This window comes from Bidens hawaiensis, unplaced genomic scaffold (assembly GCF_021521415.1).
Source record: "Bidens hawaiensis isolate Kalapana, Puna unplaced genomic scaffold, B.hawaiensis_p1.1 tig00024008_1, whole genome shotgun sequence".
Classification (NCBI taxonomy): Eukaryota; Viridiplantae; Streptophyta; class Magnoliopsida; order Asterales; family Asteraceae; genus Bidens; species Bidens hawaiensis.
The window spans coordinates 282,622-296,355 of record NW_027493782.1 but is presented as its reverse complement, the minus strand read 5'-3'; the positions used below and the strand labels follow the sequence as shown (position 1 = coordinate 296,355).

At 33.6% G+C, this 13,734-nt stretch overlaps 1 pseudogene; it reads left to right on the top strand.

Annotated features, from left to right (window-relative positions):
• The first annotated feature begins 3,102 nt into the window (after positions 1-3,102).
• Positions 3,103-12,735, top strand: LOC143568564 (very-long-chain aldehyde decarbonylase CER1-like; annotated as a pseudogene).
• The last annotated feature ends 999 nt before the right edge of the window (positions 12,736-13,734 follow it).

Below are 13,734 nucleotides of genomic sequence, written 5' to 3'. Positions count from 1 at the left end.
GACGTTTCCTCACCGTTTTCAATAGAAAAACTCTTGAGTTGTTGGGGCTATTATTGGCATGCAACTTTTGGTACTTACACTTGCAAGTTTATGGGCTAGATTGAGTTACGTTTTAGGTGTCAGCGATACTGATTTGGAGGTTGTTAAGAGCGGTAGATGTAGGCCATTTGGGGGCTAATTTTGGCGCCGGTTTTTTGGGGTACACGTGCCTTTAGGGGCTAGTGTATGGTTTGGGGCTGGTAAAGCAGCCAGTTTTGTAGCAAAAGGTTTGGTTGGCGACCAATTAAGTTTTAGTGATGGTTCTGGGTTGTTAATCTTGGAGACGGAACAATCGACTTGCCAATAAAAGTGTCCGACTTTGGCGGAGAACCAAGCCTCAAACTCCAGTGACACCCGCCGGAAAGGAGATATGTTACGGGAAGACATGATAGTAGGCGGAGGATATGGGTTCGAGAATAAAAACACCAATTAATACGGTTGAATCGAGATAACCATTCTCCAAGAAAATAATAGATTAAAGAAGAGACTTAAATAGTGTTATTCTTACGTGCTTTCTCTAGTTCATATTAGAAGACTATAAATACTAAAGAAATTACTAACGACAAATAAGTGCATTAAATATAGGACTAATGTCATATATAATATTTGCGAAGTCAAATGTTGAACCCTTGAATTAAGCATCTTTGACTTGACTTGTTCTTACATTCTAACCATTTTGACTGAGTTGTAGACTGTTTGATGGATCCTCATTATCGGTCGGGTCATGGACATTGGGTTAATGGCCTAAACATCATATCACGTAAATACTTGGGGCTGTTTGGTAGCCTATAGTCATTAAGAGGCTACTTTTTAATGATAGTATCTTAAAGGTTAGGAGGTAACCTTAAGTCTGAATTGTTAAGAGGTAACCATTAAGAGGTAGTCTCTTAACCATTCAGATTAAAGGTTATCTCTTAGCCATTAAGAGGCTATGTATTGGAAGTTAATCTTGAAACGTTTATTTAGTATGTTTATTTTAATACGTTTATTTAGTATGGTAATAATATTAAGAGTTATTTAGTTTCCTGGAATAGGTTTTATTTTTTTGCAAGTTGTTAGTTTAGTATAAATAGATTGTTAGCGTTATTTAAGATTCAAGAATTATAATAAGACAGGATGACAAGAGTTGATCTTGGTTGAAATCAAATATCGTGTTTTTTGGTTTGATATCCAACAATTGGTATAAGAGCAGTTTGACAAGAAAGCGGTTTTGAGAGTCGTTTATAGGAAAGGGGTGCAGCCCGGTTAGCTGGAGTGCAGGGTTGGAGAGAGAGAGAGAGAGAGAGAGAGAGCTTAGAAAAGGAAGCAAAGAAGGCATGTAATCCGCTTGAATAAGGAAGCATGTTGATAAGATTAAACTAAAAGAAGGTGATGGCTATGTTAAATATAGGTGCGTTAATTTTGGAGTTTGAGGGAGAAAGGAAATCGAAAAGCTAGAAGACATGGCAGGTGTTTCATGTTGAAAAAACATATTCACTTTCTTCGTAACACAACGTAAACAAGTAGCCAAACATCTTGGTGATTGGTGAATATATTAAAGGTGGACGGTGGATTGAATTAAAGCAAGGGATGTGTAAATTAATTTAAGCAAGTATTTTTACTAGAGAGTGGGATAGCTGAAAGTAGAAGAAATTGTAAGCATGCAGTTTGGAAGTAGTAGCCATGAGCAAGAAGAACCAACCGGGTTCACAAAATAGTTTCCGGGTAAATAGGTAATCAAGAATGCTTTTCTTGATAAAACAAAAATTAAAGTAAGTAAGAAAGTAAACGAAAACTCGTTTCTCGAAGAAGGTAATCAAGAACACGTTTCTTGGAGTAAGAAAGACGGTAAATCAATCATTTGTTTCTTGAAAGAAAGTAGAAGGTAATCAAGAATTCGGTTCTTGAAAGAAGGTAGAAAGGCGGTCAAGAGTCAATTCCTATATAAAGAAGGCAGTCAAGAGTCAGAACTTGAAACAAGAAGACATTCAAGACCCAGATCTTGAAAAGAAAGAAGGCAATCAAGAGTCAGACCTTGAATATAGAAGGAAGAAAGTAATCTGATCCTCTGATAAGAAGCTAGAGTAAGATACCCAGTTCCGGGTATAGTAAGAAAGAATTCCCAATAATTCAAACAAGAAAAAGAAACTCATAACAAGAAAGAAAGCAAGTTCATTCAAAGGAAAGCAAGACCATTAGCAAGAAAGTAAGAACGGACCGAGAAATCGCCAGAACAAGAAAGTTTAGCAAGAATTTAGAAAGAAAAAAAGATGCAAGAAAGACAGAACGAACAAAGATAGAAAGAAAGAAAGAAAATGAAACAAGAACCAGGGACGAATCTTCATTGGGGCCAGGGGTGCCCCCCCCCCTGTGTTTTTTGCGCAGTAGTGTAAATTTACCCGTTTTCGGGCGAAAAATGTTATACGTGGTGCAAGTTTAGCCTTTTTTGGCCAAAAATTTAAGTCCGCCCCCCCTCGTTTGTGAAAATTTGTATACATTTTGAGCTCGGCCCCCCCGGTGCCTCAGTCCAAGCTTCGCCACTGACAAGAACGATCAAGTAGCAATAAAGAAAGAGGACGGTTTGGTTTCAAGATTATGGGGGAATTTTGGAAGTAACTCTTGCGAAACGGATTATCGAGAATATTGAAGGGCTAAGTAAAAGTATTTTAGTATGTTTATTTTGATATGTTTATTTAGTATGGTGAGAACATTATGAGTTATTTAGTTTCCTATAATAGGTTTTTTTGTTTTGTAAATTGTTAGTTTAGTATAAATACATTGTTATGGTCATGTAAGAGTCAAGAATTATAATAAAACAGAGAAAAAGTTAATCTTGATTGAGATCAAATATCGTGTTCTTGGGCCTGATTTTTAACACTATAAACCGTTAAGAGCTAGCCTCTTATTAACCATTATTGAACAAATAAAAAACCAACTAATCGACATAAATGCTATACTCGCTAGTGTAGTTAATGCTTGATGGTAATTTGTAACATGATATTTCTCTATAAATAATTCTTAAAACGGGAAACAAAAAAGCAGGCATCTCTGAGCCATATATACCTTCTTTCAGGAATAATATCAATGGCTACCACTCCTGGCTTTCTCACAGACTGGGCATGGAAACCACTTGGTAGCTTCAAGGTACAACCCTTCATTTCTAAACCACTAATTCTTTTAGAAATAAAGTTGGAGATTATTCGCAAATATTGAACTCATAATCACTTCTCTAAAATATCAAGCTTATATATGAATAAAACGAAGTTGGATCAAGATGTTCTTACGTTCTCAAATAGATTTGCATGATGGATGCAAACCAGCCGAGTGATCAGTTTTAGTTTTTTATTTTATTTTTTATTTTATTTTTTAAATTAACAAATAATGTTATTTGAAAGAAAATTAAGCTGAATGATAAATAATGCGTTAAACTATAAAACGAATAGCGGTACTAGTTCCGATAACACCAACACTAGTACTAATGTACTAATGTTCGTTTGGATTCGGTTCAGGTCGTCATGGTATTGGTACGATACCAAACGTCCGAGGCCCCTACAATGACGGCCCAACATTTTTGGAGGCCTCAAACAAACAAAATATTTGAGGCCTTTTAATAAGCTTTTAAAGGTCTAAAACAGTGATTTGTAAGGTTCTTACACAAATTAATTTATGTTAAAATGTAGTAGCAAATAGCAAACTAATGTTTTAAACTTCTAATACTGTAGCAAATAATAGATGTAATCTTCTCTTCTAATTTCTAATACAAGTTAATGTTAAAATACAGTAGCATGTAGGCAAAAATCAATTTTCATTCCTTCACTAAGCTGTTATTCAATATATCTACTAAATAATTTAATATATTAAAATTAAAAACAGAAATTAGGGCATTTGTTGTTTGGGGGCTCAAACCCTTGCTCGACTTATAAATCACTTGGGCCGGCACTGGCCCCTATAGCTTATAATGACAAAGAATACTATGTTGATAACAGCTCTGCTTTAAATAAAATCTGTACTGTAATTTGAGGGGGAAAAATAAACATCGTTGCGAATTCATCTTTATAGAAAACGTTAACAAATACAAGTTATCAGAGAAAAATCAAATTGAATCTATAATATATATAAACGAAAACATAAAAATCATACGTGTCGCGATGTGGTCGCTCCCCTTTTATTTGGAGTCACCAGATTTGTTTGATTTTTAAATGAAGTCTTCTCATGCATTTGACCCGAATTCACGGTTATGGGTCTCATCAAACCCAGATATTTCTTAAACGGGTTATAACATCTCATTAAATTAAAAACTAATCTCACCAAATATTTGATATAAAAATCCTATAAAGTAGGGTTATACTACAAATTAATATCTGATTTATTTAAAAAATATATATATATTATTTATAATTAAAAACCAATTTATAGTAAAAAAATAAACGGGTGTTGAGTCTCATCAAACTCATATAGCTTTTAAACCGGGTTATAACATCTCATTTATTTGTGAAACAATTTATCATCAAGCCGGCCATAAGTATATTATTAACTTTCATACAATAAAAAAAATAAATAATTTCAAAAAATAAATAAATATTATAAACAAATAATATAAAACAGCCCTTATAATACGGAAGATAAAAACTAGTTACAAATAAATGGGGGGTTTGAGAAGCATATTATTTATAGTATGAATATGAAACTAAAAATTTAAAGAAAGTTAACACATGTGTTCATATCCAAGGCATTTGATTATAATTTTTATGTAATTTAGCTTCATTTTCTATTTAATATTTGTTTATCTTAATTAATTAACTATATACGATTTTGGTAGATTGGATTTTAATAAATTCATATTTGTGCGGTTGGCCAATAATAATATATCTTCATTGGATATCCATTAAAAAAATTATGGCATTAAGTTTTATTCGAATTTCAAATTGATGTTTAAGAGTTTTATCCTCCTTCTTGATCATTGTTTGGAATACTGTTTCGAGGTAAGTTTCACATCAATAGACTCGTATTCTCATTTCGATCAAAAGTACTAAAATATCCATTTGAAATTCGGATAAAATTTAACGTCGTTAAGCTTTTTTATAACGAAGTTCTAATATGACAAAACGTTTAAAAGGCGGGACTTTCGGCAGGAATATTCTCAGGTTGGGTTATTATTGGCTAACCATACAAAATGAGATTATTAAAATCTAATTTGCCTAAGATTTGTTAGCTAAGTTTTAATAGTTTATTTGGATATTATGTAATACATGGTTTTGGCACCATGGGCAGTGAAGGTTACGTATGACTTCGTGACTTCAGATGCAAATGAGCGGGATTTGGGTGCAATGTTAATTTTTCCCTTTCTCTTATTTCGAGCGCTCAACAATCAGTTTTGGATTTCACTCTCTCGGTACAAAACAACCAAAGGCAAAAGCGGATTGTTGACAAGACCATTGAGTTTGAACAAGTTGATCGTGAAAGAGAATGGTTGATTCTGTCTATCTATCTATATGATACAAATAAACTAGATATCAAGATTGGAACCGTGGTTTACATGAAAACGTACCCGAATTAATTCAATTTAATTTACATACTTTCCAGGGATGAGCAAATAATATTTAACGGAGTATTGTACTATGTGGGATATTATTCGTTAACCGGAGGTAAACACTTGCCGTTGTGGAGATTAGACGGAGTGGTAATTGTAATTTTGTTACATGTAGGAGTGGTGGAATTTCTATACTATTGGCTTCATAGAGCCCTCCACCATCATTTCCTCTACAACCGCTATCATTCTCATCATCATTCTTCTATTGTCACTGAGCCCATCACATGTAAAAAATCTCTCCCTCTCACACACACAATACAACACTATTATATATATATATATGCACTACATAGATTATTATTATTATTATTATTATTATTATTATTATTAGTATTATTATTTGAGAGCAATATCAATATATAAGAAAGGTAAAAGAAAAAAAATATATTTAATACTTTCAAAAAATAATTACAAATATTTATTTATTAGTTATACTATCTTTCATTAAAATGAGTTTTTTTCTTGATCTCATCTCTATTATATATAAAATAAAGAGTGAACTGTTGTTCCCGTTCTTATGATTTGTTTAAATTTGCGGTGTAGTCAAACAGTTTCTAAGTTGTAATTTGGGGGGGGGGGGGTTGCGAACTAGGGATGGGGTTTATTTGGGGAGAGAAATGACAAAACTGCCTCATACGTGAGGAGCACGTTGATAGGTTTAACGGCCAGACTTAACAAGGTTAGTGTGATCGGGTTCAATTGCAAGTGAAAAGAAACCACATGGACGAAAATCGCAAACTTGAAATTATTGGACTAAAATCGCAAATTTGGACAACCCATAATAACGAAAATCGCAGATTTGGACAAACCACAAGGATGAAAATCGCAAATTTGAAACTATTAGACTAAAATTACAGATTTAGACAAACCATAATAATGGAAATCGCAATATACTCTATAATAAATAACAAGGACCTCGTAAATTTAAGAGGTACAAATTTTTACTTTAGATACAATATATAACGCATAAAATTATGAGTTATTATGGGCAATTTTTAGTCAACAATGTCTACAAAATATTAAAACATAAATATAAAATGGGTCCATCAACTTCGATCACTATTTGTTAATTTAAGGAAGATTTACACATATACCCCCAAATTTAAAACTAACATTTTTAATGGCGATAACTTTTTCGCATATTAATTGTTTTTTTAATTGTACAATAAAAACGAGCATTTTATAATTTTAATTTGAGAATAAGTTTTTTATTTTTTTTTACTTTTAAAAATTAACATGTTACGTGATCACCAGTTAGAACCTGCAATATGTCGAGTCATGCGAGCTCAGGTCATGTATAAACTAGATTAAGGTCGGAACGAGCTGATACATAAAAAGAGTTAATTTGGTTCGTGTTAGGTGGGTACGGGTTCAAGTCAAAATGGTCATGTCAAAAAAAGTTTCAGGTTAAAATGGTGTCCGGTCGGAATAAGTTTCGAGTCAAAACAGGTTGGTTTAAAAATGATTAATTTGAAATTACTTTATAATTCAGCTTTATTTCTTGATTTTCGCTACCGATTAAGAGGATGCCATTGTTTACATGTATCGGGGACGATGAACGCGCTAACAATACCACGTAACGTGCGTAACCCATTCTTGGTTGGCGCTCAACAAAAATTAGGCCAAAAAATAATATATTGTGATAATAATTACTCTAGTTCAAAAGTTATTGTATAATAATAATAATTACTCTGGTGTTAACATAATTACTCTAGTTATATGTACATTTCTCGCGATAAAAGTTATTTGTATTTGATTCAAACCATATATATATATATATATATAACTTTTGAAATTTAGAGGTATACATACTTATAATATTTTGATGTCCACATGGAGCTCTTATCTAAAATCTTACACTTAAAACATGTCGGATTAAGCGTAAGGATTTTTTTTTATTACATCGAGAAATCAGTTGTTGAATATAGTTCAATTGCGGATGGATTTTAAACATTTAGTGTTTCTTAATTGGGGTTTGATGGTGCAGCTGTGATTCATCCATTTGGTGAGCACGTAGCCTACTTCACACTCTTCGCCATACCAATTTTCACCATCACCCTAACAAAGACCGGGTCTATTATTGCATTTGCTGGCTATGGGATCTACATTGATGTGATGAACAACATGGGCCATTGCAATTTTGAGCTAATCCCCAAAATAGCCTTCTCGATCTTCCCTCCCCTCAAGTACCTTATGTACACTCCTTCGTGAGTCTTTTTATTTCATAACTCTTTTCATATTTAATAATAATAATTATTATCTATTCTTCTTGTCCCTAGCTCATGTAATTTATTTAAATTCTACTCGATCCTTAGGTATCACTCTTTGCACCATACCAAGTACAGAACCAATTATTCACTATTCATGCCATTCTACGACTACATTTATGGCACACTCGACAAATCTACTGACACGTTGTACAAGAAATCACTTGACCGGAAAAATGAGTCACCAAATGTGGTGTGTCTTACGCATCTAACGACACCAGAATCAATATATCATACAAGGCTCGGGTTTGCCTCTTTGGCTTCTAAACCTTACACGTCTTCTAAATGGTACTTGCGGATGCTCTGGCCCGTAACCATCTTGTCCATGATAATTACTAGGGTTTATAGCAAAACGTTCGTGCTCGAAAGGAACACTTTTAAACAACTCAAAATACAAACATGGGTCGTACCAAAGTACAAGATACAAGTACTTAGATGGATATTCCAAACGTTTTTATTTTTATATGTATTTATTTTTACTTAGTTTTTATTTAAAACTTTTGCGTTTTTGTATTTGTTTTGGAAGTATTTCATGGAATGGCAAAGAGAGGCCATCAATGGCTTGATTATGGAAGCAATACTTGAAGCAGAGTGTAAAGGGGCCAAAGTTTTGACTCTAGGTTTACTTAATCAGGTTCGGTTTAATATTTTACTTAACTTAGAATATCAAAAAATACAATTGTAATAAGAGAAAATTATGATTTGCCCCTATGTAATATGGGCGGGAGACACTTGAATCACTGATTCTTAAATTTCGCATACTGAACCCTTGCAGTTTCTCAGCAGGCTCAGTATAGCCCCTGCCGTTAGTTGACCATCGGTTGACTAACGGATGACAAAGGCATTTTGGTAAACCTCTCTTAATAATAATAATAAGAGAAAATTCCAATTTGACTCCCTGAAATATATCGTCGGGAGATGGAAGAGCCCCTGAAAACGAAATTGCGCATTTTGGACGTCTGTGATATTTGGGCGGGTCAGTATGTGCCATTCCCGTCAGTTGACCGTGTTGACTAACCAAAAAAAGTTGAAATGACCATTTTACCCCCATATCTTCATCTTCATCATCTAACCCAGAATCTTCATCATCTAACACAGAATCTTCTTCATCTTCATCATCTCAATAACCCTATTTTTTAAATTTGGGGTTTTTTCAAATTTTGTCCAAAATCTACAATTCTAATTTGGTATAATATTATAATAGTAATCTGAGAACTAAAACTTCATCCATGGCTGCACAATTCTTAAGTTTGGTATAATAATAATAATAATAATAATAATAATAATAATAATAATAATAATAATAATAATAATAATAATCTTATGTCACGCACCACTCACCGGAAACCCAATGTCCTCCACCACCACCACCGTGGTCGTTCTGGATAACGACGGCGGCCAAGTAAAAGTCGGGTTCGGCAGCAAACGCGACCCTCGCCTGAAACATACAATTTCACCCTCATCGTTCTCTTATTTCACCCCCGCCCAAAACATAAAAGCACCAACAGACACATGACTGGAAAAACGAGATGGCCAGAATCCATGGCGGCGGTGGCTGTCGTGGCGGCGGCGTGACTGCCGGAGGTTAGGGGTTTTGATCGGAATGATTTATGGGTGCGGTGGTTGAATTATTGAAGCGATTGGCGGTGGGATTTGATAGATTTGAGAGTTTGAGTGATGAAATCTATGGTTTGAGGATTTGAGAGATTTGATTACTTGGTATGAAACTGGTAATGAAGATGATGATATTAAGAGGGATTACTTGGTGGTGGGTTTAAGGATTTGAGGTTGATGATGATGAAGATGAGATGCTGATGAAGATGAGATGATGTTGTTGTTCTAATATGAAGATGATATGATGTTATTGATGTTATGAAGATGAGATGAAGCTGTTGATGAATTCAGGAACATATATGATGTTGTTGTTCTAATTACTTGCTGCTATTCTACAATTATTATTATTATTATTATTATTATTATTATTATATTTATTATTTATTAGAAGAAGTTACTAAAATACCCTTAATATGTTGGTATTATTACTATAATACCAACAGTCAACTGACTGACCCGCCCAAATATCACAGACGTCCAAAATGCGCAATTTCGTCTTCAATGGCTATTCCGTCTCCCGGCGATATATTTCAGGGAGTCAAATTGAAATTTTCTCTAATAATAATAATAATAACAACAACATATTATAAATAATAACAACAAATAACATAAAATTCCCACCAACAATTACCACCGAGCACCACCATTATTTGTTATTATTATTTATAATATCTTTTTTTATTTTGTTATTATTATTATTATTATTAAGAGAGGTTTACCAAAATGCCCTTGCCATCCGTTAGTCAACCGACGGTCAACTAACGGCAGAGGCCATACTGAGCCCGTTGGGAAACTGCGATGGGTCAATACGCGTAATCTAAAAATCAGTGGTTCAAGTATCTCCCGCCCATAGGAGCAAATCATATTTTTCTCTTGTATTAAACATCTAAATTATAACCAAGATACTAGTCATTTGATAATCCCATTATCTTTTGATATTCATATTAATTACCAAATAGTTTTACCTTGTAAAAACAGTATTATTTTTTCTGCGATTAAACAAAAAGGATCGAAAAGTGTAAATATTTAGCAAAATTTAGATTGTTAGTCAGGTCGTCTCAATATTTTTAAAGGCATAAAGTGCATAATGAAGTTGAAGATTTTTTCTTAAGAAAAAATGTATTCGATCATGTGACTTCCATTTAATCTACATGTATTAGTAATTATAGACTACAAACTTTATCGTCAAACAATCTCAAAACTAAAATTACCAACATATTATTTGTTACTTAGTAGAATTTTGGAGCCGTAGAGAAGTGATGGCCTAAAGTCATTACTTTATTTCACACTCTCTTTAGCCACCTTATTAGTGAAGGCTGATTTTGTAATTTATGCGACTGATGATATATGTAGGAGGAGGAGTTAAATAGAAATGGTGAGTTATTTATAAAAAGATTTCCAAAACTGAGAATGAAGTTGGTGGATGGGAGCAGCTTGGCAGTTGCTATAGTTATGAATACCATTCCTAAAGGCACAACTCAAGTTGTTTTTAGAGGCAAGTTCAACAAGGTTGCTTATCACCTTGCCCTAGCCTTATGCCACAAGGGCATTTAGGTCTTTTCCTATTACTTTTCTATAGCAAGCATCTAATGTACGTGCTTAAATTTGATAAAATAACTATAATAAGTCCTAGCTAAAAATGATGTGTAACAAACCCACTGTAGGTTGCAATATCTAGACCAGGCGATTATCAAAAGTTTAAACACAATGTGGAATCAACTAACTTGGTTCTTTCAACCACGTACTCACAAAAGGTAAAATGTTTACACACGTCATTTTGTAAGATGCATTTATAAGTTTATGAATTATATCATTTATATTAATTAATTCATGTAATACACGGTCATATACCTACTAAAATGAAATTATTAATAAAATCATATATTTGGATTTTGTAATTAAAGGTGTGGTTGGTGGGAGATGGATTATGCAAGAAGAAGAGTTGAAGGCATCAAAGGGAACCATGATTATCCCTTACTCTCACTTCCCTCCAAATAAAGTAAACAAAGATTGTTTTTACCAAACTACCACTGCCATGTTGATTCCCAAACATCTTGAAAATGTTGACTCCTGTGAGGTTAGTAAACACTAATAAAATTTTATTATTATTATTATTATTATTATTATCAAATATTGGTGTCACAATATCTTTTTATGAAAGACTTTTTAAGCATTTAGGTAAACTATTTCACAGATTTAACAAAGTTCTCATATGGTGGGATGGTTAAGGGTGGTTTGCTAAAAGCTTTTTAGGTATCCTTTGCACATGATGACTCTCCTTTGCAACGGAGCTTTTTTGTTTAAATTTTCTTCTTTGTAATTCGTATGAGTTGCTTAAGTGTCAAGTAAATTTTTGTTCTTTCTTTTTAGTGTATATATATATATATATATATATATATATATATATATATATATATATATATATATATATATATATATTGTCTTACTAATTTATCTTTACTATTTTGTGTCAACACCGTAGACACTAATCAAATTCGCGTCGGTTCATGGCGTATTGGAACACAAGTCGGTGACATAATCCGATAGTGGCCGAATTCGCGTTGGTTAGTTGCGGAAACAAGTTTGTTTCTTTAGATATGTTAATTTGTTACACTTAGGTGTTGATGCATTTATTATTTTTGCTTAGTTCGGGTGCCGTCACCTCGATACCGACCAAATCTGCGTCAACTCGCAGCCGCACCGTTCGGGTTTTACCAACTGACTACAAGTTGTTTTGAATATGATTTTTAATCATAAGTTATGCGAGTGTCAATAGAGTATTCTGTGTATTTACTTTTTGGGTTGTTACCGTTACGAACCTAATCGATACATATCGAATTCGCGTCATTGCACCGCCAGGTGACTTATATCTAGCATGCATGTACCTTGTACGTCCAGCCAAACATTTCATTGCATTATACAATATTTGTTACTCCATTTCTTATGAAAAGTACTTTGTGTGGCTTGTGTGTGATTTTAGAACGTTAGTAACTAAAGAGAATATTATGTCAACACGTACGTTTGTATAATATCGTTACATGTCTCGGTCTGAATTTATAATGCGGTTGTGGTGCAGAATTGGTTGCCAAGAAGGGTGATGAGTGCATGGAGAATAGCTGGGATATTGCATGGATTAGAAGGATGGAATGTGAATGAATGTGGGAATGAGATGTTCAATGTGGACAAAATTTGGCAAGCAAGCCTTCAACATGGCTTTACCCCTGTAAGGCTGTAACCAAATCATTCAACTAAAACCATCTATTTCTACTCGTTGAGTCTATCATGATATCGATATATATATATATAACTTCTATCATATAAACGTATAATAATGTTAATGATATTGATATGTACCAGAGAATTGAAGTATTTCACTTCCCTAGCTATACTTTTATAATAATGTTCCGTGTGCTTTGTGTGTATGTAAAGTTCGTATATGAGTGCATGGAGAATAGCTGGGATATTGCATGGCTTAGAAGGATGGAATGTGAATGAATGTGGGAATGAGATGTTCAATGTGGACAAAATTTGGCAAGCAAGCCTTCAACATGGCTGTCAGGTCCCTGAATTGAAGATAGATCTTAAACAAATCATGTCATAACTCACACAATGATGTGTTGACAAGAGAGTTAATGACGGGTTTCTATATTTAGAAAGAAAACCGTTTGATAAAGGCGAAATCAATAACAAACGATTTGGTTGCTGAATAATCAATCAAAGTTAACTAACACACATAAGATTCACTCAAAAGATTTTCATTCATATAAATTTAATCATACAAATGATAATCTATCTAGGGTTTCTTGATGGAAAAGTTATGTCCGTACAATTCTAAGAACGGCTGTCGCTCAATAAATGTTCTCACTTAGTATCGTATTTAGCCGCTGTCATAGGTGTGCCCTAATTATTCCTTTTATAGGCCTGACACATCTGGACAACTGTCATTCCTTCTAGAAACCCTAAATATATCGTACATGTTCAAATTACATATTCAAAATAATCCTAAATGTAAAACAAGTCTTCCAAGTAGGCTTTGTAGAAGTAAACTTCTCCGAGTAGACTATGTGCTCTGTATTCCTTGTTAGACTTGGTACCCTTGAAGTGTGTTCGGGAAAAGTTTCCGGGTAGACTTAACTTTCACCGGGTACACTTCAATCTTCTTGATTATATTGGACTTTGACCGACATAATCTTACGAGCAACCTTGTTCTTCCATGGTCCTTTCAACTCTTTACTAGGAAATAGC